Source organism: Panthera onca, chromosome C2 (assembly GCF_046562875.1).
Source record: "Panthera onca isolate mPanOnc1 chromosome C2, mPanOnc1 haplotype 2, whole genome shotgun sequence".
NCBI classification, from domain to species: domain Eukaryota; kingdom Metazoa; phylum Chordata; class Mammalia; order Carnivora; family Felidae; genus Panthera; species Panthera onca.
This window is the reverse complement of record NC_138347.1, coordinates 26,373,585-26,401,004: the sequence shown is the minus strand read 5'-3', so window position 1 is coordinate 26,401,004 and position 27,420 is coordinate 26,373,585. Positions and strand designations below refer to the sequence as shown.

The 27,420-nt window shown below is 37.3% G+C and overlaps 1 pseudogene; it reads left to right on the top strand.

The window, feature by feature from the left end:
- Positions 1-343: 343 nt before the first annotated feature.
- On the top strand, positions 344-25,562 carry LOC132684349 (ribosome production factor 1 pseudogene; annotated as a pseudogene).
- Positions 25,563-27,420: the final 1,858 nt, after the last annotated feature.

The following is a 27,420-nucleotide window of genomic DNA, read 5'->3' as shown; positions in this document are numbered from 1 at the left end:
AATTATATACATTTAAACATATAATAACAGACTGTCAAAATATAGGAAGCAAACATTGGCAGAAACTCAGAAAGAGACAGTTGTACGATGACAGTTGGAAACTTGAATACCTTACTCCTTATAATGAATAGACCATATGTTAAGTCACAAATTAGGTCTCAAAGACTTAAAAAGATACTTATCATACAAAGTATCTTCTCTTACCCACAACAGGTGAAGTTAGAATACAAAGTAAACCTCACATTTATGGCCAACTGATTTTTTACAAAGATAACATGGCAATTCCATGGGTTGAGGATAGTTCTCTTCCATTTCTTGATTAAGAAAAAATGGAGACATGGGGCGCCTGGGTGGCTCAGTTCGTTAAGCGTCCGACTTAGGCTCAGGTCATGATCTCACAGTTCATGAGTTCGAGCCCCGCATCGGGCTCTGGGCTGACAGCTTAGAGCCTGGAGCCTGCTTCAAATTCTATGTTTCCTCCTTTCTCTGCTCCTCCCCCACTCATGCTCTGTGTCTCTCTCCTTCAAAAATAAATAAAAACATTTAAAAAAAAGAAAAATGGAGACAGATGCGAAGGAGTAAACACCATGGCAAAGGGCGGGGATAAGAGCAGCAGTAGAGGAAAGAAAGGCTGAAACGAAAAGTATTCCCAGAAGAACCTGAAGAAGCCACAGTCACACAGGATGGAGTGACAGAAAGCAAGGTCCAACCCCAAAAGCAGTTGCCTTTCCCCCATGCCTTCAAATTTTGGAAATTAAGAACCCACAATGGGAGACATCTAATGTTCATGCAGTGGAAATAGTAGCAGCATAAGGAAATGTTGGCAATTAAGAAAAAAACTTAAGAATGGATAAAGAAAATGTGGTGTATACACACACACACACACACACACACACACACACACACACACACAATGGAGTATTACTCAGCAATCAAAAAGGATGAAATCTTGTCATTTGCAACTACATGGATGGAACTGGAGGGTATTATGCTAAGTGAAATTCATCAGTCAGAGAAAGACAAAAATCATATGACTTCACTCATATGAGGACTTTAGGAGAAAAAACAGATGAACATAAGGGAAGGGAAACAAAAATGATATAAAAACAGGAAGGGGGACAAAACAAAAGAGACTCATAAATGTGGAGAACAAACTGAGGGTTGCTGGAGGGGTTGTGGGGGGGGGATGGGCTAAATGGGTAAGGGGCATTAAGGAATCTACTGAAATCATTGCTTCACTATATACTAACTAATTTGGATGTAAATTTTAAAAAATAAAAAATAAAGTTAAATCACAAAAAAAAAGAAAAAACTTAAGAAAGAGAGGCTCTTAGTGATAAGGCTCCACCGAAAGCCTATACCAAAGACTACTGACAACCAGCGAGTTGATCCTATAGTTGATCCTAATGATGAAGCGATTGCTTATGATGGAGCTACAGATGAATTTACTTCTTACTTCAACAAATTTCTCCCAAGATTCTCATAACATCAGAGAGACATCATGAGAGAACAGTAGGACTCCGTGAACAGTATTCCACAGTTACACCAAAGTCTCACGTTTACTACAGAAGAGGACTGGCTCTGAAAAAAAAAAAAATTATTCCACAGTGCATTTCAAGAGATTTCACAAATCTGATTGTTATTAATGAAGATTGTAAAACACCAAATGGATGAATTCTAAGTCACTTGTCAAGTGGCCCAACTGCTCATTTTAAGTTTTTGTTTTTTGTTTTTGTTTTGTTTTGTTTTGTTTTGTTTTGTTTTGAGAGAGAGAGCACAAGCAGAGGTGGGGGCAGAGAGACAAGGAGAGAGAGAGAGTCTCAAGCAGTCTCTGTACTGTCAATGCAGAGCCTGTCGTGGGGCTCGATCTCATTAACAGTGAGGTCATGACCTGAGCAGAAATGAAGAGTTGGACATTCAGCCAACTGAGCCACCCAGGTGCCCCTCACCACATTCTTGCACCTAGACTATTGCATGCAGCATTCCTGTCACTTGAATACTTCTTCTTCCCTTCCATCCTCCAGCTGATGCCTATTGAACTCACTCTTCCCCAGCTTCTCCCAATCATCCTCCAACTCCAAATCATGTGACCATCAAAGTACTGCCATATCCCCTAGTACTTCTCCAGAAATGAATAAGAGCTTCTTTACTTCTCTTTACCACCATTAAAATGTAAACTAAGAAAGAAAGTTGGGACTTTGTTCATCACTAAATTCCCAGGGCTTACAGAGAATCTATCCCGTAGTCAAAACTAAGTATATATTTGGTGATTGAATGAAAGGATGTTATTGTGCTATCATTTGAATAATTTATGGCAAGCCCAAATTTAATTTGGATTAATTTGGAGGCTATAAAATGTTTTAAATATATTTATTTTCCTATCTATTCTTTCACTCCTTTCAATGTACGGCAATTTCAGAAAGTATATTTGTGAAAACTCTCTAAGCCATTACCAACCTATCCAGCATAGAAGGCCAACCAAAACAAAATAAAAAACCTCTTACTCCCACTTAGCTACCCACACATTTTATCATGGGGTCAAAGCCAAGTTGGGGAAAATGTTTATTCTAACCAAATCTTCAAAACCTGCCATGGAGAAGAAAAGGACAGGATCCAACATTTCTGGACTTGACTTCTGATAACTGAATCCCTGGTCTACATTCCAATATAAAATATTTTAGGCGCGCCTAGGTGGCTAAGTTGGTTAAGCATCTGACTTCGGCTCAGGTCACGATCTCATGGTTCGTGGGTTAGAGCCCTGCGACGGGCTCTGTGCTTGCAGCTCAAAGCCTGGAGCCTGCTTCAGATTCTGTGTCTCCTTCTCTCTCTCTGCCCCTCCCCCACTCTCTCTCTTTTTCTCTCTCTCTCTCTCTCTTAAAAATAAATAAAACATCAAAAAATTTTTTAAAATATTTTATATTTTTAAATTTTTTTTTAATTTTTTTTTAATTTTTTTAACCTTTATTTATTTTTGAGACAGAGGGAGACAGAGCATGAATGGGGGAGGGTCAGAGAGAGGGAGACACAGAATCCGAAACAGGCTCCAGGCTCTGAGCTGTCAGCACAGAGCCCGACGCCGGGCTCGAACTCACAGACTGCGAGATCACGACCTGAGCCGAAGTCAGACGCTCAACCGACTGAGCCACCCAGGTGCCCCTAAAATATTTTAGATATGCTCTTGTGCTACCTAAAACATATTTGAGGGGCACCTGGGTGACTCAATTGGTTGAGGGTCCAACTTTGGCTCAGGTCATGATCTCATGGTTCATGGGTTTGAACCCTGCATCGGGCTCTGTGCTGACATCACAGAGTAGAGCTTGCTTTGGATTACTTGTCTCCCTCTCTCTCTCTGCCCCTTCCTTGCTTGTGTGCTCTCTCAAAAATAAATAAATAAACATTTAAAAAAGAAACATGTTTGAATTTTTCCCTTGTTAGCTCTCAGTTCTTAAAATGAAATTAGATAGATCATTGTTTGTAACCCATTGCAGTCCTCTTGTCCAATAACTAGCTGACTATTTCATTTGGGACTAATTACTAAAAAGAGATTAAAAATGAAGCATCTGTAGTATCCCACAGCTAGTTACAAGTTGGGAACTAGTCTACCTTTAAAATTTTAAAAGACATCCATGATGTCTATAATTTCTAACATCATTTGTAGAAGTTCATCTTTTCTTATTGAAGTATAATTAATACACAGTGTTATATGAGTATTAGGTGTACAGTATAATTACTTGGCTTCACAATTTTATACATTAGTGTTCATTAGGATAAGTGTACTCTTGATCCCCTTTATCCATTCCCCACCCACCCACCTCCCCCTGGCAACTACCAGTTTGTTCTCTGTATTTAAGAGTCTGTTTTCTGGTTTATGTCTTTTTTTTTTCCCTTTGTTCATTTGTTTTGTTTCTTAAATTCCACATATGAGTGAAATCATATGGTATTTGTCTTTCTTTGATTGACTTATTTCACTTGCATTATACTCTCAGTCCATCCATGTTTTGGGAAACAAGGTCTCATTCTTTTCTATGGCTGAGTAATATTCCATTGTGTATATATATATATATATATATATATATATATATATATATATATATACCATTCTTTTTTATACATTCACCTCTCAGTGGATACTTGGGTTGCTTCCATATATTGGCTATTGTAAATAGTGCTGTTATAAACATAGGGGTGCATATATCTTTTTCAATTAGTGTTTTCATTTTCTTTGGGTAAATATCCAGTAGTGGAATTACTGCATCATATGGTAATTCTATTTTTAATTTTTGAGGAAACTCCATATTGTTTTCCACAGTGGCTGAACCAGTTTGCATTCCCACCAACATAGCACAAGGGTTCCTTTTTCTCCACATCCTTGCCACTACTTGTTATTTCTTGTGTTTTTTATTTTAGGCCATTCTGACAGGTATAAGGTGATATCTCACTGTGTAGTTCTGCTTTGCATTTCCCTGACAATGAGTGATATTGAGCATCTTTTCAGTGTCTGTTGGCCACCTGGATGCCTTCTTTGGAAAAATATCTATTCATGTCCTCTGCCCATTTTTTAATTAGATTATTTGCTTTTTGGTGCTGGATTGTATAAGTTCTTTATATACATTAGATATTAACCCCTTATCAGATATATCATTTGCAAATATTCCCTCCCATTTAGTATGTTGTCTTTTTGTTTTGTTTATAGTTTCCTTTGCTGTTCAAAAGCTTTTTATTTTGGTGTAGTCCCAATAGTTTAGTTTTGCTTTTGTTTCCCTTGCTTGAGAAAACATATGTAGAAAAATGTTTCTATGGCCAATGCCAAAGAAATTACTGCCTATGTTTTCTTCTAGGAACTTTATGGTTTCAGGCATCACATTTAGGTCTTTCATCCATTTTGAATTTATTTTTGTGTATGGTATAAGAAAGTGGTCTAGTTTCATTCTTTTACATGTAGCTGTCCAGTTTTCCCAACACCATTTTTTGAAGACACTGTCTTTATACCATTGTATACCATTCTTGCTTAAAAGTCTTTGACATAGATTATTTGACCATATACTTGTGATATTTCTGGCCTCTCTTTTGCATTCCATTGATCTATGTGTCTATTTTTGTGCCACTACCATACTGTTTTGATTACTACAGCTTTGTAGTATATCTGAAAATCTGGGACTATGATACTAGTTCTTTTAAAGGCTATATTGTTCCCTATGGATGATACCACATAGTCAAATTATTCCTGGTAGGTTGCCTATTGTATGATAGGCTCCTTCAAATTAAAATAGCAAGAAGATAATTGATCAAAATTGCCTTGTTTAGAACAATGCCTCATAGGAAACTCTAAATAAGAGGAAAATGAAAATTCTTCTGAGGGATTTCTTTTAAAAAATTGTGTTATTGTAATGAGTTATAGCAACTTTATGTAGTATAGAGCTATTTATCTATCTCATAATATTTAATTATTTCCTTTTATTGAATGATGGACGTATTCATCCTCTTGTTCTCTTTTTCCTCCAATGGAAAAAGTAAACTGTTTTTACTGGTGCAAACAGGAAAAGCATCAAAGTCTCCAATACCTGCAGTTTGCTGAAAGAATTCTATCCAGCTCCATGAGATTCTGTTCTCATAAGCCATACAATAACTATAGGAGTGTTGGTATTTACATCCTCCTCATTTAATTAGTCAGCTTCAAACTGTAAATAGAGGATATCTCAAACGTCTATTTATACAAGGAAAGACACTTCAAATAGCTATTCCTGTTTTTTTTTTTAAATCTACACTTCATCCTATTTGCATGCTTTTCTTTCTTCTGAATTTAGGGGAAGAAAAAATGGTTAATACATACATATAACATCTTTATATCAAAATTAAGGAAAATGTCTTAATCATTAGAATCCTTGTTTCTGAAACTGCTCATATGGTCAAAGTTAGTATTCATAACTAACTGCCTTCTTCTACTACCAATTCCATAGCCTCTTTGCTTTCAGTAAGCTCCTCAAGTGGTCATGGTTCTTTGCCTGGAAGGGTTACCCAAATCTTCATCCATCAGGGATCTGGATTATTTTAGGTTATAATTTCCCACTGACTTAAATCAGAAGATATGGAAGTGATAAGTGGCACCTATGGGGATCTCCTGCATTCCAGAAATACTCATTCCTACCCCATTAGATAGAAGCAACCTAATTACCTCTTTTTAGTCAGGATCAATCACCCCAGCCAGTAGAGTGATGTTTTTCTTTGCTTATTGATTTACTGGCCTGAAGAACAGTCAAGTGGCAGACTCAACTTCCAATTTAGGGGATCCATTCCTGTATTCTCTAGTTCCCTTGGCAACTAAAATTTGTAGACCAGTAGAGCTTCAAATTGTGGGAAAGAGAACAAAAATATTGCTAGTGGATCTCTATGGTTAACAGTGTAAAGATCCACTCCCATTTCTACCCTTTGATTCCCAGAACTCTGAATCCTGGCTACGAGAGAAATAATACCATATATTGGTCTGCTTTAGAACATGTACTGTATCCTAGAGAAAATTATCATGGACTTGCAAAGTATTGCCACCTAGCTGGTACCATAACAGAAATTGAAAAAGCCATTCCATTATTCTGTGAGGCCAATTGCTTCAGGATAAGGGGAATTTGGTAAGAATAGTGAACCTCATGAGCACGAGCCCATCACTAAACTTCATTTCCTGTAAAATAAGTTTAAAATGGTTAATATATACACATAGTATATTCATATCAAAATTAAGAAAATAAAGAAAAAAATTAACTAGGGGAGCCTGGGTGGTTCAGTCAGTTAAGCGTCCAACTTCAGCTCACGATCTTGCGGTCGGCGGGTTCGAGTCCCACGTCAGGCTCTTTGCTGACAGCTCAGAGCCTGCAGCCTGCTTCGGATCCTGTGTCTCCCTCTCTCTCTCTGCTCCTCCTCCACTCATGCTCTACATCTCTCTCAAAAACAAATAAACATTAAAGAAAAAATTAACTTGCTTAGTACAATCTTAACCGTAATGTCAGAAGAAATGTTTTATGGAATGTTGTGACTATTAACAAGATGTTCAATAAATTCCTAGATGTAGCTTTGGCAAAAGTATTTCTGGAAAAATGATAAATTGATGTCCATTATAAAGATCTATTCCAGTGAGAATAATGCCACCTCTTCTATGATATAAGTGGTGCTATGTAATCCAACCTGCCACCAAGTAACATGTTGGTCTCTGCTATTGGCAAGTTGAATACTCAATGGTGTCTGAAGCCAGATGGGCCTTAGTCAGTGGAAATCAGTGTTGCTGAGCCCATGAATAATCTACTCATGTCACTATAGTTACTTTGTTCATGAGCTTGACGAACAAGAACGGAAGTGTTTAAGAGGTTGACTTATGTCCAAAGAACATGTCATCTTCTCCACATATTATTACAGTTTTCCTCTGCAACAATTGTTCTTTGGTGATCATTCACATGGGACACAAATATAAACATTCTGTGCCCATTCTGAGAGATCTATTGATATACTTTTTCCCCTATTCTTCATGTCACTGATTTTCCAATCATGTGCTTTCCAAGCCTCTAATCCCATCAAGCCAAGTTATTAGCTTTCCATGAAATATAGCTCTGTACCTACAATCCTCTCTCTAAGCACAGTAAACAAAGTCCACAGAACTGCTTGATGTTCTGCCAACTGGGAATATTTTCCTACTCTACTGACATTCAGGGTCACTCCATAGTGGGTTATGGTTCTGGAGCCATCCATATTTTGGTGGTATCAGCATAACATGAACAACTGTCTTCCTCAGCTAACTGGTCACGGTAAAATTCCCATTGGACCATATGTACAGACTGAGAAGAAGGAGGCAGTGTAGGAAGAATTTGGGCCATGGCCATCTGAGCCATTTGCATATGCGGCTTACCTTGGACTTCAGTACCTGCTTAAGCCTAATCTCAATATATACAACTTCTGTGACAGTGATTATCACACACTTAATCAGGTGGTGATTTCAGTTGCTGCTACTGTTCCAAATATAGTTTATTTATGAAACAAATCAACCCATATCCTGGTACCTAGCATGCAGATGGCAAATGATTATTTCTCTACACCTATTGTTAAGAACCATCAGAACCAGTTTGCTTTTAGCTGACAGAGTAGCAATACACCTCCACTGTCTTTTTCAGGGCTATTTAAGTTCTCTGGCCTTATGTCATAATTTAGTCTGCAGGGACCTTGATCATGTCTCCATTCCATGGGGCAGCACACTGAATCATTACATTGGTGATAGTGTGCTGATTGGATAAAATGATGAAGAAATGACTACAGACACCCTGTTAGGACACATACATGCCAGAGGGTGGGAGAAAAGTCCCACAAAACTTAGTGAACTGAATAGTGAAATTTCTAGGGTCCAGAGTGAGGTACCTCCGGATAACTTTTCTTAAGAAAGGACAAGTTTCTGCATGTTTCCTCTTCTACCATGAAGAAAGAGGTACAATGCCTAGGAAGCCTCTTCAGGACTTTAGAAGTACACATATTGTATTCAGGTGTGTTATGTTGACACAATTACCAAGTGACTTGAAAAGCTCCCAGTACTGAAAGATGCCAAGGATAAAAGAAAGCCCTAATACAAGTCCAGATTTGTCTACAAGCTTGCCACTTGTAGAAGAGTCAGTGGAGGAGAAGGTTGCTATATGAGGGACTCTGGCAAATCCTATAGGCAAATCATAGCACGGTGACCTTTAGGATTTTGGAGCAAAACTATGCTATCCTCTGTACATAACTGTTTCATTAAAAATTGGGCATCACTATATTGTACACCTGAGACTAATATAACACCATATGTTAACTATAGTGGAATTAAAATTTAAAAACTTGGGGTGCTTGGGTGGCTCGGTCGGTTAAGCATCCGACTTTGGCTCAGGTCATGATCTCACGGTCTGTGGGTTTGAGCCCCGCGTCAGGCTCTGTGCTGACCACTCAGAGCCTGGAGCCTGTTTCAGATTCTGTGTCTCCCTCTCTCTCTGCCCCTCCCCTGTTCATGCTCTGTCTCTCTCTGTCTCAAAAATAAATAAACATTAAAATTAAAAAAAAAATTAAAAACTTAATAAAGAAATAAGGGGCTCTTGGCTGGCTCAGTGAGTGGAGCATGCAACTCTTGTTCTCAGGGTCATGAGCTCGAGAACTTCATTGGACGTAGAGCCTACTTAAAAAAATAAAAATAAAATGTGGTACCTGGGTGGCTCAGTTGGTTGAGCGTCCGACTTTGGCTCAGGTCATGATCTCACAGTCCGTGAGTTCAAGCCCCGCGTCAGGCTCTGTGCTGACAACGTGGAGCCTGGAGCCTGCCTCAGATTCTGTGTCTCCCTCTTTCTCTGACCCTCCCCCATTCATGCTCTGTCTTTCTCTGTCTCAAAAATAAATAAACATTAAAAAAAATTTTTTAAATAAAAATAAATAAAAGTAAAAAATGATAATAAAATAAAATTGGGAGATTTTAATAAAGATCCAGATGTCTTATCCATCTTGTAAAATCTAGCAGTGATGGGCATGCATTTCCCTAGCATATGCACCCTCCAGTGTCTTCCTTATACCCATAATGCTTTATTTATTCATCCTTAATTTACTTACAGGATGAATAATATTCACAGTAATTTTGGAATAGGTGTTTAGGTCTCCACATACAGAGAGAAGGATCCAAGTTTATCCAGATCTTGAGTGGCAAGGAGACTTCATGTGACATCTGGTCCACAAAGCAAAAAAGAGACATTTATTCAGAGGATATGGAGTTTTACTGTGGACACCAAGAGAGGTGGATCAGTGGGTTCTGTGGTAACCTTAAAAGAGGAGAGGCAGCAAAGGCAGGAGAGAAGTCAGGCAGACCCCACCCTATGACATCATCTGTCACCCCACAGTATGACCTCATCTTTACTAATTTCATCTTTCCTAATTACAGTCCTATTTCCAAATAAGTTCACAATATGAGGTACCTGGGGTTAGGACTTCAACATATCTCTTAGGGGGACATAATTCTACCCATAACAAATGGGTAAACCTCTGACAAAAACAAACCTGTCTCTACGTGGCTTCCCCAAAAAGCAGAGCCTGGGACAGGACTTGTGAGCAAGTTGGATTAAGTATCCAAAGGGAAGCCTTAGCTTTTTTGGGGACATGATCCCAGTGAGCAGGACTGAGGAGATGAGAGTGAGGCAGTGAAGGAGGAAGAGCCAATATAAGTGTATGTTACTGAGGTTGCCACCGTGGACACAAGCAGCCTGATTCTGCTTGGACTTCCAGAAAAGTATACAGAATGCTTCCCAGAATTATGTGCTAGAAGGATGAAAAGCAGGAGCATTTATGAATCAGCTCTGATTCCTCATAGTTGAGGGGGCATTAAGGATGTTAACTCCCAGAGATGTTGACTTCCTCACACTTAACAAGCCAATGTGCGTGAACAAAGTGAGCTCCCAGGGGTATCACTAGCATCCAAGAGTTCCTGGGCAGAAAGCAGAGATCTGTAACTGTCAACCTAAAGTGAGTGAAAGTGTGCCCAGAACTCTCTACTACAGCCACAGCTAAATCAGAGGTATAGCTGAGTAGACATGCACTTGGCCACCAGATTCTCTCTCCAGGGGTCATGGAATTAGGATTCAGAATCTTTAATCAGTTGGTTGGTGACATATGAACAGGCAGGAATTGTAGGTGCCTACAAAAGCCAAATTAGATACATGATTTTGTTCTGAAGAAACATAGCAGACATACAGCAACATGAATATGAATAAAGCAGAATAAAGCAGACGTACAGAAGCTGCAAAGAGCAGAAAAAGCATGCTTTCCCTGACAAATGGAGCTAGACAAGGGGTCGACTTTGCTGCCTGACTGCTCTCTAGTTTCAAGGTTCCGCTCATCTGCCTCCATTGATATCTACAGGACAAACTCAGTACCCTCCCAATATATGCCTCTTTTTGGTTTGTAGCCCAGATGTCATATGAAGCTTCCCTGCCACTCAAGATGTGGATAAACTTGGATCCATTTCTATACATATGAGATCTAAACACCTATTCCAAAATTACTATGAAGACTCAGATTGCTATGAATATTATTCATCTTGATAAGGATGAATCAGTAAAGCATTACGAGTCTAAGGGAAAACTGGAGTATGTGTATGCTACTTATCTGATTATAGCCAGGGAAATGCATGCCCACTATTGCCAGATTTTACAAGATGGACAAGATATCTGGTTCCCTATTAAAATTTCTCTAATTTTAGGGGTGCCTGGGTGGCTCAGTCGGTTAAGCGTCCGACTTCAGCTCAGGTCATGATCTCACGGTCTGTGGGTTCGAGCCCCGCATCGGGCTCTGGGCTGGTGGCTCAGAGCCTGGAGCCTGCTTCCGATTCTGTGTCTCCCTCTCTCTCTGCCCCTCCCCCGTTCATGCTCTGTCTCTCTCTGTCTCAAAAATAAATAAAACGTTAAAAAAAAATTAAAAAAAAAAATAAATAAAAAATAAAAAAAATAAAAAATAAAATTTCTCTAATTTTAAATGATGTCATATAATTCACATATTTTAAAGCACTCTGCAGACTAATCATGTCTGTGTACCAGATCCGGCCTTGTGGCTCTAGTTTCAACATCTGTCACATTCCTGGAGGTATCGCCACCTCCAGTCTCCTGTGCTTTCTTCAGAATGATCTGACCTGACCATCTTATGCCTCATGTGAAATTCTCTCCTTTCACTGATTTCCACAGCAGAAAACAATCTCAATAAGAATTACCCACAGGGGCACCTGGGTGGCTCAGTTGGTTAAGCATCTGACTTTGGCTCAGGTCATGATCTCACAGCTCGTGGGTTCGAGCCCTGCATTAAGCTCTGTGCTGACAGCTCAGAGCCTGGAGTGTGCTTTGGATTCTGTGTCTGCCTCTCTCTCTGCCCCTCCCCTGCTCGTACTCTGTCTCTGTCTCATGTCTCTCTCTCTCTCTCTCTCTCTCTCTCTCAAAAATAAACATTAAAAACTTTAAATAAGAATTACAAAAGAACAAATATTATATGACTCCACTCATTTGAGATATGTGAGTAATCAAATTCATAGAGGCAGAAAATAGAATGGTGGTTGCCAGGGACTGGGGAGAAGAAGGGAATGAGGATTTGGTATTTAATGAGTACTGACTTTCTGTTTGGGATGATGAAAACATTCTGGATCATTGGTCAACAGTGAATGTTCTTAATGCCACTGAACTGTATACTTTAAAATGGCTAAAATGGAGGGTCGCCTGGATAGCTCAGTTGTTTAAGTGTCCAGTGTCCAACTCTTGATTTCAGCTCAGGTCATGGGCTCATGAGATCAAACCCTGTGTCTGCTATCAGTGCAGAGCCTGCTTGACATTCCCTCTCTCCCTCTCTCTTCCCCTTCTCCACTTGGGCAAGCATGCTCTCTCTCTGAAAATAAATAAACTTTAAAAAATAAAATAAAATGGCTAAAATGGTAAATTTTATGTTATGTATATTTTACTGCAATTTTTAAAATTAAAGCTTTAAAAATTGTGAATTTAAGGACTTCATTAACAGTTTAGAGAAGTTCGAAGGAAGACTCACATTACGCAAATGCAGACTTCTACCCTCTGCTTTCTCCTCCCATTGCCCTGGGCATACCAAATTCCAACTCTATTACGAAGATCATCATTTTTCTAAATAAAGACGCTTCTATGCAACAGTTATCCTGGTGATTGCTATTCGAAAAATAAAATTGTCTCATTAAACCTAAGTTAGACCGAAGGAGTTTCTGATTTTGGGGGACAAACATTATCTCTGACTAAAGCACAAGTACTTACATACATTTTTTCTAGAAAGAGTGAGATAATCTTTCTTAAGACAATCTTTAATTTATGCATGTGTCATATTATCCTATGAAAGTTGTAGCATAGTGAATGGGGCCTATCATACGTTAATATTTCCATACCTCTGAACCATGTTACAGCAGAGATAGAAAAGATGAGGTGTTGGAGAACTATTAAAATAGAACTTTCATCCTCCGTCTTCTAAATTAGCAGTGTATTAGAAAGCCGTGCCTGGATATCTGAAAACAGCAGAAAGGAGAGCTGCCGCCTCGCTAATTTAATACCAAACTCCCAGGAGAAGTTTGCTGTCAGAGTTTTATCATGTATTATGGGGACAAGTATTGGCAGGTTTCCGTGAGATGCATATAAGCTTTTATCTCTTCCCTAGATCAGGTCATGTGACTGATAGCTGGATCCTTACATAGGCTTTTACCATCCTTTTAGTAATACACTTGGTGATTGAGTGGAGTCCCATAAATCTAGTCCAGAGTTAATGACCCAGTGGGGGTTTATCCTGTTGATCCCCAACCATCTACCACACGTGTACATTAACATTTCATAAAAGCTCTACTCACAGGTCTCCTGAAAGCTTTCTCATATAGAGACTAGACTCTTCAAAGCTTTCTCTGATTCTCAATAACTGAAAATAGTTGTTATCCCTTAATAATAATTCAAAAACAGAAGATGACTAACTTCTATTCTGCACTAAAATTCCACAATATTGTTATTCAGGCAGCAACGATATAGAGTTGTTAGTAGGTGGCCCTGACTTACGATTCTTAATTCTTACCTAGTCCTATAGAATAAAAAAAATCAGTAATTGAAGACTGTTTAAATGTCAGCTAATCCAGGGGTTACAAATTGCTCATCTACAGAGTAAATCTGGTTTACAGAGATGTGCTGTTTAGCAACACAATCTTTTTAAACCTTTGGAATTATCTGCCACATTTTAAAAGGTAGAGATTGCAGGGGTTCCTGGGTAGCTCAGTTAGTTAAGTATCTGACCATTGATCTCAGCTCAGATCTTGATCTCAAGGTCATGAGTTCAGGGTCTACACTGGGCTCTGCACTGGGCATGAAGCTTACTTAAAAAAAAAAAAAGGAAAAAAAAGGGGGCAGAGATTGCACATCAATATCAAAGATCTGGCAACACTAGCCTACTGTTCCCAGGTAGTAATGATGCGCTGAAGCCTGGAAGCCACTGATGTCTGTGGGCAGGACGTGCGTCCTCCACCTTGCTATGGCATGTTGTCTATCACCACCAATTCAGCTAAGTATGCTGCCTGGATTTTGTAGGCATTTGAAATTTTCACTCATGTCATTTTAGAAATTATAAAATATGAGATTAAACAGTGCTGAAATCACTCTCTTAAAAGTGAAAGGGGCAAGTGGGTGGCTCAGTCGGTTAAACGTCTGACTTCAGCTCAGGTCATGATCTTGCAGTTTGTGGTTCAAGCCCCATTTGGGCTCTGGGCTGACAGCTCAGAGCCTGGAGCCTGCTTTGGATTCTGTTTCTTTCTCTCTCTCTGCTCCTCCCCTGCTTGTGCTCTGTCTCTCTTTCTCCCACACACAAAAATAAATATTAAAAAAAAATTTTTTTAAGTGAACAGACAAAAAATGATAAACGTACCTGATGCCAAATTTTGTGTCTATACAAATTTCTTGTGAACTCTAGAACTTATTCCTCATGAAATGTTGCAGTGTTCTAAGGGACATGATTTGAAAAAATCTGCACTACACTATTTCTTCTTTTAAATTAAAAAAAAAAAAAAATAGTGGGGCACCTGGGTGGCTTAGTCAGTTGAATGTCTGATTCTTGATTTCAGCTCAGGTCATGATCTTGCAGTTTGTGACATCGAGCCCTGTGTCAGGCTCTGTGCTGATAGCTTGAGATTCTTTCTCTCCCTCTCTATTTGCCCCTCCCCCACTCTCTCTCTCTCTCAAAATAAATAAATAAACATTTTTTTTTTTTTTAAATTTTTTTTTAACGTTTATTTATTTTTGAGACAGAGAGAGACAGAGCATGAACAGGGGAGGGGCAGAGAGAGAGGGAGACACAGAATCAGAAGCAGGCTCCAGGCTCTGAGCCATCAGCCCAGAGCCCGACGCGGGGCTCGAACTCACAGACTGTGAGATCGTGACCTGAGCTGAAGTCGGACGCTTAACCGACTGAGCCACCCAGGCGCTCCAATAAATAAACATTTTTAAAAAAATAGTAATTTTTCATCTCTACTTCTAACACAAGATTTAATTTAAGCAATAAATGATCAAAAAATAATTAGTAAGAATTAATCAGAAATAAAGATTGTCTAAATCTTTCTTTTAAAGTTTATTTATTTATTTTGAGAAAAAGAGAGAGAGAGCATGAATGTGGGAGGGGCAGAGACAGAGGAAAAGAGAGAATCCCAAGCAGGCTCCAAGCACGGAGCCTGACACAAGGCTCCATCTCACAAATGGTGAGATCATGACCTGAGCTGAAATCAAGAGTCGAACGCTTAACTAACTGAGCCACCCAGGTGCCCCAGATTGTCTAATTCTTATGCAATATTATATTCCAACAGTCTGATAGGCTTTATTTGTGGTTTCTAATTTCTAAATGACAAACTTGGTTAGAATTTTTTAGTCTAACAAACTTGACCCCCAAAAAAGAAAACATTAATGAACAGATGAAATGCACTTTTTTTTTCTGTATCTTGAGCCATTTCAAATAATGACTATGTTTTTGTAATATGAAATGTGTGTCTATTTGTTCCCTTGTATTGGAAACAAGCTTACTCCTTAGAGAAAGAAAGAAAGAAAGAAAGAAAGAAAGAAAGAAAGAAAGAAAGAAAGAAAGAAAAAGGAAGAAAGAAGGAAAAAAAGAAAGGGAGATAGGGAAAAGAAAGTAAAATACTAAATGTAGAGGGGCCTAAGGATTGCTCTATATGAAAATCCTCCATTTTCCCCTGTAGATCTAATCCGCACTTCTCTCTCTGTCCCAAGGAGCTGATCTATAACAATATCTCCATGGCTTCTCTCTTTTAATCGGCTTTTATCAATGGAAATCCCCGGTAGGAGCATTTATGGAGGCAAGAGAGTAAAACCTAGTATACTTATTCCTTTAAATCTCTTCTTGCAATGTCACCTTCAGCTGGCTGTAGCCTCCATCCAAATGTCAATGCCCCATTTGTAATGATACTCCATACAAGTTTTTCTTTCCAAGCTTTAAAAACCATTGTCTCTCCTTGTTGCTTTAGACCTAGGGGGTAATGACATGTAGGTTGCTATTAAGCTGCAGATCAATGAACCATTCCTTATGGTTCCCTTCTTGCACCTTTGTAAATAAACACTCCTTGAACTTCCTATTGAATATGCTGTCCTTACTGAGACCCAGACTGATAACAAGAGGCACATTTCATTTGTATAATATTTTTAAAATTAAAATAAATGAAGTGAAATACTAGAAGAATATAAATAGTATGCACAATTACTAGAAGAAGCCAAAAGGAACTTCAGCTGTAAGCAATTTATCAAAAGAGTTTTCTAAACACAGTTTCCTCTCTCAGATGAATTATAGTAAGATCTATCAATACAATTCTTTCACCTCCACCAAACATATTTTGGCTCTTTCATCATCTCTTCTAAAGATGTTTCCCCTTTATTAATTTAATATATACACTGTTCCATCTTTTCCAATCTATAAGCCCCATTTCCTAGAAACATTTATTCTTCCCTTATGTCATTTTTGCTTTTTACTCCCATGTCTTTTAATAATACACTTCTCATCCTATTTCCTGATTTATAAATTTTAGATATAATCTATTATAATAAATGAGGGATCAGCTGGCTTACCACCAACCCCCTTACAACCAGTTGTTATATATTTCTATTTTGTGTTCCTCATGTATCTTCCATAAAATACTAATATCTCCATTCCTTATTTCACCAGCTGTGAACAGTATATTTTAGAGCACTAAACCAAATGCATACCTTGGCCAAATACCAAGGCAAACCCCAACATGCTGCATCCATAATTTTTCTTCCCAGTTTTAAAATGATATTAATGACCATAATTTTCCTTTCAGCATTACACTGTTCTTTTCCCCTACAACTACTATCATCTACATGATAACTTTTGCAATGTTAAGATTAATAGTATTTATATAGGATTAATTCCTCCATGCTGTATCTGTAAGTTGATATAAAAGATGTAAGTCGATAAGAATATTAAGAATATAAATATGATTCCATGCAGGTCCGAGCAGTGTCGATTGATTGTTGTCATGTGTTTTTCGCAGGTTTTGCCTTCAATTTTCTAATTGCAGTGAGTTTTTCTTGCCTGTATCTCAGTACCAATGTGTATAAAATTATAAATGTTCTATTGCATCACTATTTCTCCTGATGCCTCAGTTTGGACTGGCTGAATGCCAGGTCTGCCTCCTAACTGCATTTCTGGGCTTTCCCTTCACTGCTCTTCTAGAGACAAATTGGCTCCACTATTTCAAAGATGCCAAAATGTTTTCTGTCTTCATTTTCTTTCTTGTTTGGATATAGTCCAAACTCAAACAGCTTTCCTTTCAGGTAGAGGAAATATTTTATAAATCTTGTGACATTGCCCATTTTAACTTTAAAGTAGTTCTTCACTGTCTTGTAACATTCAATAGTGTTGATGGGAAACGTGATACCAGATTTGTCATTTTTCTGTGGGTCATTTTTATTTTTTCTCAAGAAAACTTTGAGTCTTCTCTTTATCCTTAGTAAGCTGAGTTTTGACAATAATGTGTCTAGGGGTGTCTTCATTCCTGTGCTGAGAACTCAGGGCAATCTTTATTTATTTTAAGATTTTATTAAATTCCAGTTAGGAGGGGTGCCTGGGTGGCTCAGTTGAGCATCCAGCTCTTGACTTCAGCTCAGGTTATGATCTCACAGTTAATGAGATCAAACCCCACATCGGGCTTTGTGATGACAGCATGGAGCCTGCTTGGGATTCTCTCTCTCTCCCTCTCCCTCTCTCTGCCCCTCTCCTGCTTGTGCACGTGCTTTCTCTCTCTCTCTCTCTCTCTCTCTCTCTCAAAATAAACATTAAAAAATATTTTTTAATAAAATTAAACATTAAAAAATATATTCCACTTAGTTAACATAGAGTGTAATATTCATTTCAGGCATACAATATGGTAAATTAACACTTCCATGCAACACCTGGTGTTCATCACAACAAGTGCATTCCTTAATCCTCATCATCTATTTAACCCATCCTCCACCCACTGACCTTCTAGTAACCATCAGTTTGTTCTCTATAGTTAAGAGTCTGTTTCTTGGTTTGCTTTTCTCTCTCTTTTTCTCCTTTGCTCATTTGTTTTGTTTCTTGAATTCCACACATGAATGAAATCATATGGTATTTGTCTTTCTCTGACTTATTTTGTTTAGCATAATATTCTCTAGCTCCATCCATGTCATTGCAAATGGCGAGGTTTCATTCTTTTTTATGCTGAATAATATTCGTGTGTGGGTGTGTGTGAGTGTGTGTGTGACATCTTTTTTATCCATTCCTCAGTCAACGGATGCTTGAGCTGTTTCTATAATTTGGCAATTGTAGATAATGCTGCTATAAACATCAGGGTACATGTATCCCTTTCAATCAGTATTTTTGTATCCTTTGGGTAAATACCTAGTAGTGCAATTGCTGGATCATAGGGTAGTTCTATTTTTAACTTTTTGAGGAACCTCCATACTGTTTTCCAGAGTGGCTGCACCAATTTCATTACCATTAACAGGGCAAGAGGGTTCCTTTTTCTGTTCTTTTGTTGCTGATTGTAGCCATTCTGACAGGTGTAAGGTAATATCTCATTATAGTTTTGATTTGCATTTCCCTGATGATAAGTAATATTTTCATTTGTCTGTTGGCTATCTGGAGTCTTCTTTGGAAAAATGTTTGTTCATATCTTCTGCCCATTTGTTTTTTAGTGTTGAGTTTTATAAGTTCTTTATGTATTTTGGATATTTTGTCAGATACGTCATTTGTAAATATCTTCTCCCATTCCATAGGTTGCCTTGTCATTTTGTTGATTGTTTTCTTCACTGTGCAGAAGCTTTTTATTTTGATGCAGTCTCAATAGTTATTTTTGTTTTTCTTTCCCTTTTCTCAGGAGACATATCAAAGAAGTCACTATGGCCACTATGGTCAAAGATAGGTATTAACTTTTGGTAGCATTTGCTTTTCAAGCCATCTGGTCCTGGACTTCAGGTTGTTGGGATATTTTTGATTACTGATTTAATTTCTTTGCTGGGTATCAGTGTGTTCAAGTTTTCTATTTCTTCCTGTATCAGTTTCAATAACTTATGTTTCTAGGAATTTATCCATTTCTTCTGAATTGTCCAATTTGTTGGCATATAGTTTTTCATAATATTCTCTTATAATTGTGTTTCTGTGATATTGGTTGCTATTTCTCTTCTCTCATTTGTGATTTTATTTATTTGGGTCCTTTCTCTTTTCTTCTTGATAAGTCTGGCTAGAGGCTTAGCAATTTTATTAATTTTTTCAAAGAACCAGCGCCTGGTCTCATTGATCTGTTCTAGTGTTTTGTTTTGTTTTAATTTTTATATCATTTATTTCTACTCTAATTTTTATTATTTCCTTCCTTCTGCTGCCTTTAGACTTTGTTTGCTTTTCTTTTTCTAGCTTCTTTAGGTGTGAGGTTAGTTTGTTTATTTGAGATTTTTCTTGCTTCTTGAGGTAAGACCTGTATTGCTATATACGTCCCTCTTAGAACAATTTTTGCTGTATCCTAAAGGTTTTAGAACTTTGTGTTCTCATGTTCATTGTTTCCACATACTTTTTACTTCTTTAATTTCCTGGTTGACCTTATTGTTCAGTAGCATGTTGTTTAACTTCAATGTATTTGTGGTCTTTCCAAATTTTTTTCTTATGGCTGACTTCTAGTTTCATAACATTGTGGTCAGAAAAGATGCAGGGTATGAATTCATCTTGTGTATTTGTTGAGGCCTATTTTGTGACCCAATATGTGATCTATTCTGGAGCATATTCCATGTGCATTTGAAAAGAATGTGTATCCTGCTGTTTTAGGATGCAATATTCTGAATATATCTGTAAAGTCCATCTAGTCCAGTGTGTCATTCAAAGCCATGGTTTCCTTGTTGATTTTCTGTTCATTCAAAGCCATGGTTTCCTTGTTGATTTTCCACTTAGATGATCTGTTCATTGATGTAAGTGGTGTTTTAAAATCATGTACTATTTTTTTTTTAATTTTTTTTTTTTAACGTTTATTTATTTTGGAGACAGAGAGAGACAGAGCATGAACAGGGGAGGGTCAGAGAGAGAGGGAGACACAGAATCTGAAACAGGCTCCAGGCTCTGAGCTGTCAGCACAGAGCCCGACGCGGGGCTCAAACTCACGGACCGCGAGATCATGACCTGAGCCGAAGTCAGCCGCTTAACCGACTGAGCCACCCAGGCGCCCCAAAATCATGTACTATTATTGTGTTATTATCAATTAGTTCTTTTATGTTTGTTATTAATTGCTTTATGTATTTAGGTGTTCCCATGTTGTGTGCATAAATATTTATAATTGTTATATCTTCTTGTTGAACTGCCCCCTTTATTATTATATAGTACTCTTCTTTGTCTCTTGTTATAGTCTTTGTTTTGAAATCTAGTTTGATAACAAAGTATTGCTATTCTGTCTTTCTTTTGACATCAATGTGCATGATGAATGTTTCTCCATCCCCTCACTTTCAGTCTTTAGATGTCTTTAGGTCTAAAATGAGTCTCTTCTAGGCAGCATATAGATGGGTTTTGTGTTTTGTTTTATTTTATTTTATTTTATTTTATTTTATTTTATTTTATTTTATTTTACTTTTTATCCATTCTGACATCCTATGTCTTTTGATTAGAGCATTTAGTTCATTTAAATTCAAAGTAATTATTGGTAGATATGTATTTATTGCCATTTTATTACTTGTTTTGTGGTTGTTTCTGGAGATTTTTCTCTAATCTTTTCTTGTCTTTCTTTCATGTTTTGCTGATTTTCTTTAGTGATATATTTGGATTTCTTTCTCTTTATTTTTTGCATGTTTATTAATGATTTTTTGATATGTGGTTACCAATAAGTTTGTATATAACCTCTTCTGCAAATAGCAGTCTATATTAAGTTGATGGTTGTTTAAGTTTGAACGCATTCTTTGATCCTCGCCTCCCCACATTGGTCTTTGTTATTATATTTTATATCCTTTTTTGTGTGAGTTCCTAGATTGACTTTTACAGAAATATTTTTTACTGTAGAAATATTCATTTTTACTACTTTTGTGTTTCCTGCCATTATACTGTCACTTTTCGTCTCTCCTTTCCACTTAAAGAGTCCCCTTTAGTCTTTCTTGCAGAGTTGGTTTAGTGATCACAAACTCCTTTAGTTTTAGCCTATCTGGGAAACTCTTTATCTCTCTTTCTATTCTGAATGATAGCCTTGCTGGGTAGAGTATTCTTGGCTGCAGATTTTTCCCATTCAGCTCTTTGAATATATCATGCCACTCCCGCCTGGCTTGCCACATTCTGTTGAAAAATCTCTAGCTGGCCTTATGGGATTTCTTTTGTAAGTTAATGACTTCTTTTGTCTTGCTGCTTTTAAGATTTTTCTTTATCACTATATTTTGCAAATTTAATTACTGTATCTCTTGGTGTTGGACTGCTTTTGTTGATTTTTATGGGAGTTCTCTGTGCCTCCTGGATCTGGATGTCTTTCCTTCCCTAGATTACAGAAATCTTCGGCTATTATTTCTTCAAATAAATTATTTTCTCCCCATTATCTCTCTTCATCTTGTGGGACTCCTATAGTGTAATGCTATTATGTTTGATGGAGTTCCCTAAGTCTATTCTCATTTAGCATATTTCTTTCTCTCTTTTGTTCAGCTTCATTGCTTGCCATTAGTTTGTCTTTATTTTATCATTACTTTGTCATTAATTCATCCCTCTGCTTCTTCTAACATGCTACTCATTGCATCAAGAGTGTATATTGCTCTCTTCATCTCTGATTGACTCTTCTTTAACTCTTTTATCTCTTTAACTCTTTTATCTACATAAATCATTTGAAATTTTTCTATAGAGGAGATCTGTCTCTATTTCTTTCTCTTTCTTTCATCATTTATTTATATTAGTGTGAATTCATGCGTATTTATTTTATACTTTGAGCTACAAGTCAATGCTATATTTTTGGTTGCTCAAATTATTATAGCTTTGGCTATTGGCAGCTCTTGCCCCAGGGATTTTTGAACTGGTAATAGGAGACTTTCTGGGTGGCTGAGTGTATTTTATATAAAACTCAAAAGTTGTTAGAAACCAAATTTTTCTGCCAGAATAGAGAAGTGATGGAATTAGGTGTGCAGAGAAAACAGAAATAAAAAACCACCCAAAAGTCTAAAGCAGATACCTTTATCCCCTCACTTCTTTTGTTAGACATATATTCTGAGTCCCTGTTATCTCATCCTGAGGTTTTGTGTACCATTTCAGTTTCTGCAAACAAAATCCCTCTTTTTGCTTAAATTAGATCTATTTCTTAAAAAAAAAAAAAAATTAGATCTATTTATTCAACCTTAAAGTTAAAACTAACCTAAAGAGTTAAAGCTGCAGAAAGATAACTGCATTATTTAGGTGAGGTCACAGGTAAAGAAATATCAAGTAATGGTTATTAATATGATCCAATTGATACACAGAGGTCCAGGCTTCAGTTGTGTTTCCCTCAGTTCATATCCCATCTATCCCCTCAGTCCTGCCTCAGAGGCTCTGATGATGACTGCTCCCAAGATGCTCAGCTCTACCCATCCCTGGAATCAATAAGATCCAGATCAGGTGGTACATCAGGAGTCCTTGTCCTCTAAGTTGAATTTAGACACGTTGGAGTCTGAGTAAGCCCTTGGCAGAAGCTTCCCAAGCTGACCCTAAAAACCAGCACTGCCCAAAGGACTCAAATCAGGAGTCCCTCTCCTCTAGATATCTCAGGAAATTTGGTGCCAGTTGGGTAGAATTTGAGATTCCTTCTTTATTTTGATCTCAATCTCCTGGGCTGCCAGCATCCCTTCTGCTGCTCTGGTCAGTTTTCCAGTTTGATGGGAAACATTCCTACCACCTCCACCTTGCTTCCCTCCCTGACTCCACTCAAGTTTTATTTTCTATATTTTTGGTACCATTTTCTCTAGTGCCTGGTGGTAAGTCCCAAAATAACACATTGGCACTCAGTGTTTGTATATAATACTATACATTATGATGACAGCATATTATTTAAAGAGAAATTTCATTCTATTTCAAGAATAAATTTGTAAGGTAGATGTTATTCCCATATCATAAATTAGGAAACTGTCATTCAGAGAGATTCACTGATTTGTCTGACACAATATCTGGTGAATATGGGATTCAACCAGTGATTTCTGATTCCCAGAACCATGCTCATTCTGCAATGCCATACTGCAGGCATTAACAAATTATTGAGTTAAGCTGAATTTCTATTCTCTAGTGGAAGGGAATATATAGTGACCTTATGTGTCAGCCTTCTTAGCATAGCCAAGAAAACCATTAGATATGCATATATAACCAACTTAGTTGGTTGTCCATCTATAACACAGTGTCCATCTATGTCATCATTTTACAGAAATTCTTACGGGGTGAATTTTTCCTTTCACAAATAAATTTTGGTAGGTATGAGAAAGCTAGAGAATAAACCTGATTCGTTATTGTTAATGATTTGTAATAACAACTGAAAACATGATTTCAGTGTTATCTTCTTTAGTTAAACTATAATTCAAAACAATGATAGGCACTTTAGGAATTGGATTAGATTTTGTTTTTAATTGGAAGCTAAAAGTCAGCTCCACTAAAAGGTATATAGAGGGCTTTAGTACATACTTGTCTAGACTGGGATATTTACTGAAGGCCATTTATTTAATAGTTATTTATATTTTCAATAAAATTGTTGTGTTACTTTTCCATTGCTTCTCTAACAAATTGCTACACATTTAGTGGCTTAACACAACGCAAATGTACTATCTTACAGCTCTATAAGTCAGAAGTCTAACATGGGTCTCACCAGCCTAAAGTCAAAGCTATGTTCCTTTCTGGAGTCTTGAGGGCAGGATCCATGTCCTTGCTCATTCAGGTTGTTAGCAGAATTCAGTTCCTTATAGTTGTAGGGCCAATGTTGACTGGCTGTCAGCTGAGGACTGTCTCTAGCTTCTCAAGGCTATTGCATTTCTTGGCTCTTCAAAACTGGCAATGGGGGGGTCAGGTCCTTCCCTAGCTTCAAATATCTCCTCTTTATCTTTCTTTTCTCTTGGACCCAGCCAGGAAAGTCCCTCTACTTTTATGGACTCATCTCTTTAGACTGAGTACACACAACTGATCCAGGATAATCACCCCATTCGAAGGTCTGTTTCTTTAACCACATCTACAAGGTCTCTTTCGCCATGTAAGGTAACATATTCACAGGTTCCAAGAACTAAGGCATTGGGAATATTTGTGGGGGAAGCTATTATTCTACCTATCACGGCTTCCAAATCACTGTTAACTTCATAGACTTTTACAGTAATTTAAACTCCTCACATTCATTTGCTTCATTAGAATAAACAAAAATATTTTAAATATTTTTCTTCATTTTGAATTTTTCTTAATATTTCTTCCACCAAAAACCTTGTCCTCTGCCCATAAAACTTATGAAATGAATTTATGTAAAAATTTCATTTATATTAATTTTTCTAAACCATTTTCATGAACAACACATTTGACAAGTTCTTTTTGCCTTCTTTTCATTTCATAATACAACCCATCTGCTGATTTAATTTGATCTGAAAGGAATTTAAGACTAGCTTTTCTCTTCTTGAATGTTGAAATTATGCTTTCACAGCAGATAGATTTCCTGAGGAATAGGAATCACTTGTGTTTTTCTCTATATAAGGAAACCTAAATTTTTAATTTTATGAGAGATTATTCCATCTTTGAACAATAGCAGTTAACTTTTAACAGTGATATCGAACTCCTACTCACCTAATAAAACATTCAAATTACTGCTTGATTAACAATAAACTGGCACTGGGTGTTATATCTAAGTGAAGAGTTACTAAATTCTGCTCCTGAAACCATTATCACACTATATGTTAATTAACTTGGATTTAAATAAAATAAACAAAAACAATAAACTGACTTTTTTCCAATGACCAATTGCCCAGCAAATATGTTACACAGATCTCTAATGATCTTTTCTCTGTCAATACTTAGCAACTTAGTTTCCTTATTAGAAAGGTAAAAAGAAATAAGTACAACTGAAAATCAGTTTCAATTATTATAATTCCTTTTTAGTTGCCCTGGTAAAGGACCGATATTAAGTAATAATATGTGGCTTAAATGAATCTTATTTTTTTTCTAACTTTTTCTTCAACTCCCTGAAAAGGTGTACTAAGTCTAATTCTCTGTGCCTCTTTTTCTTTCTGTCCTTGTTCCCCATGATCTTATATGCAACCATCTTCAAATATCATGTCTATGAAGGTGAGTCTCAAGTCTGTATTGCCAGACTGTCCAATAGTCTATTTTCCCATTCTTAATAAAGCTGTATTTGAACACTGTTATTAATTCAAAATATCAAAAACATTAGTCATAAATTTTACTGTCATTATAATTATTGTACTTAAAGAGTTGAAGATGGAGAATACAAAGAAAACAAGACAAGAACTTGCTGGGAGAGTGCATCAGAAATCAACAAAGATGAGGAATTTGATCATGTGGTATAGGAAAGTGAACCAGTTCATTCACCAGGGCTTAATTCTGCACACAACTCAAGGTGAAAGAGAACTGAGACAAAGTCATTGGCAAATTGGGTAATGGCTCATCTAAAGGTAATGACAATTTAATCTGCAAAAACAATATTTGAGGGAGTCTGTTTTCTGGACTATTTGGTGAAAGATGGAAAGAAATGGGGTGTAGGGGATAGAGAATGCAGCCAGTGTGATCAATCGATATCTTCAAGGCATAAATATGATCATACCTCCACTCTATCTTCTGAGATAGGCCTCAGTTCACAAGGCAGTCTACTGCCATTGAGTCTCCCATATCCTGGGCAAATCTCAATACCCTTAGTCTTGCAAAAACATGGAATAACATCTTTGTTCATCATAATGCTTGATGAGTTCCTTGTATGCCACAAGCTCTATAGGCCTCCAGGCATGTAGTAGTGCCTGAGGGTCCAGCATATCCAATGTCAGGGTAGACTGCTTTAGTAGAGTGCAGCATGAACAGCTGCTCTGCCTGTGAGTTCCCTAGGGAAGCAACCAACTGCTTCCCTGGTGCTGGCATTGAATCCAGCCAGCAGAAAGGAGATAGACATTAGTAGTAAATTAGATACCATGTGAACCTGGGAATTCAGCTATTCTAGCAATCTTTTGAACAATGCCTCCTTAATTATCCTGGAATTTCTCATTTCATTATATCTGCTTGCATTTGTTATCGATTGTTGCGTAACAAATTACCTGAAAATTTAATGTCTTAAAACAACAAGCATTTATTATCTCAGTGTCTGTGGGTCAAGAATTTGGCAGCAGCTTAATGAAATGATTCTGGTACAGGGACACTTACGTGGTTTATAATCAAGATGTTGGCCAGACCTGCGGTCATTTGAAGGTTTGACTGGGGCTGGTGGATTCACTTCCAAGCTCATTTATCACTCATTTATCTGTTAGCCAGAAGCCTCACTTCTTTTTCATGTGATCCTTCCCATAGAATAGCATGGCACCTGGCCCAGTGTAAGATCTGAGAAAGAACAGCTACCAAGAAAAAAAAAAAAAAAGTGTAAAAATACAGATGTGACTCCTATACTCTCTAGGAGGACCAGATAGTCGGTCTTGAGGCTTCTGCCAACAAAAACAACACCCAAACTAGTGGGACTGTCTCCACTGGAGATATTTCAGATGACACCATTGGGAACACACAATGTAGTTCAAACCACTGATACTAACACCAAAAAGCAGAATCTGAACCACTGATTTCCCTAAAAGCCAGTTTCCCTTGACAGAAAAGAATGGATTCTGTATGGCACATGGTCCTCAAGTTCCGCTCTTCCATATCAAAATCTTAAGCACTTCACTGGTAGAATCAGTGTCTATGCCCTAAGTACGAAAGGAGACTGACAAAAGTAATTTCTGGTTTCTATCTTGGAGAAGATAACCTCCCACTATAATACAGAAAATTTTCCATTATGGTATTCCAAAGATGCTGGACAATAACAAAGATTAAAAGTGTCCAGTCCACTTCTCTACTTAGCTTCACAAAATCAACAAACACCCACTTCTATATTTAAATTTGCAAACAGCAGTAGCAAACCATGATCTATAATATAATCTAACTTATAATTTATATTATAATGTATTATAATATTTTATAATAATATAAACCATGACCTATTTATAACATCCATGACCTATGGATATGACCCTTAGATCTATATCATGAAAATGTCTCCATCGTGACATTTTATAATCTGTGGATTAAGTTGTAAAGTTAAACACTACCAGCACACCCTATATATAATAGTAGAATATTTGTTAAAATAAATAATTGAGAGATCAAGGGTGAACACAGAAGTAGATAATACAG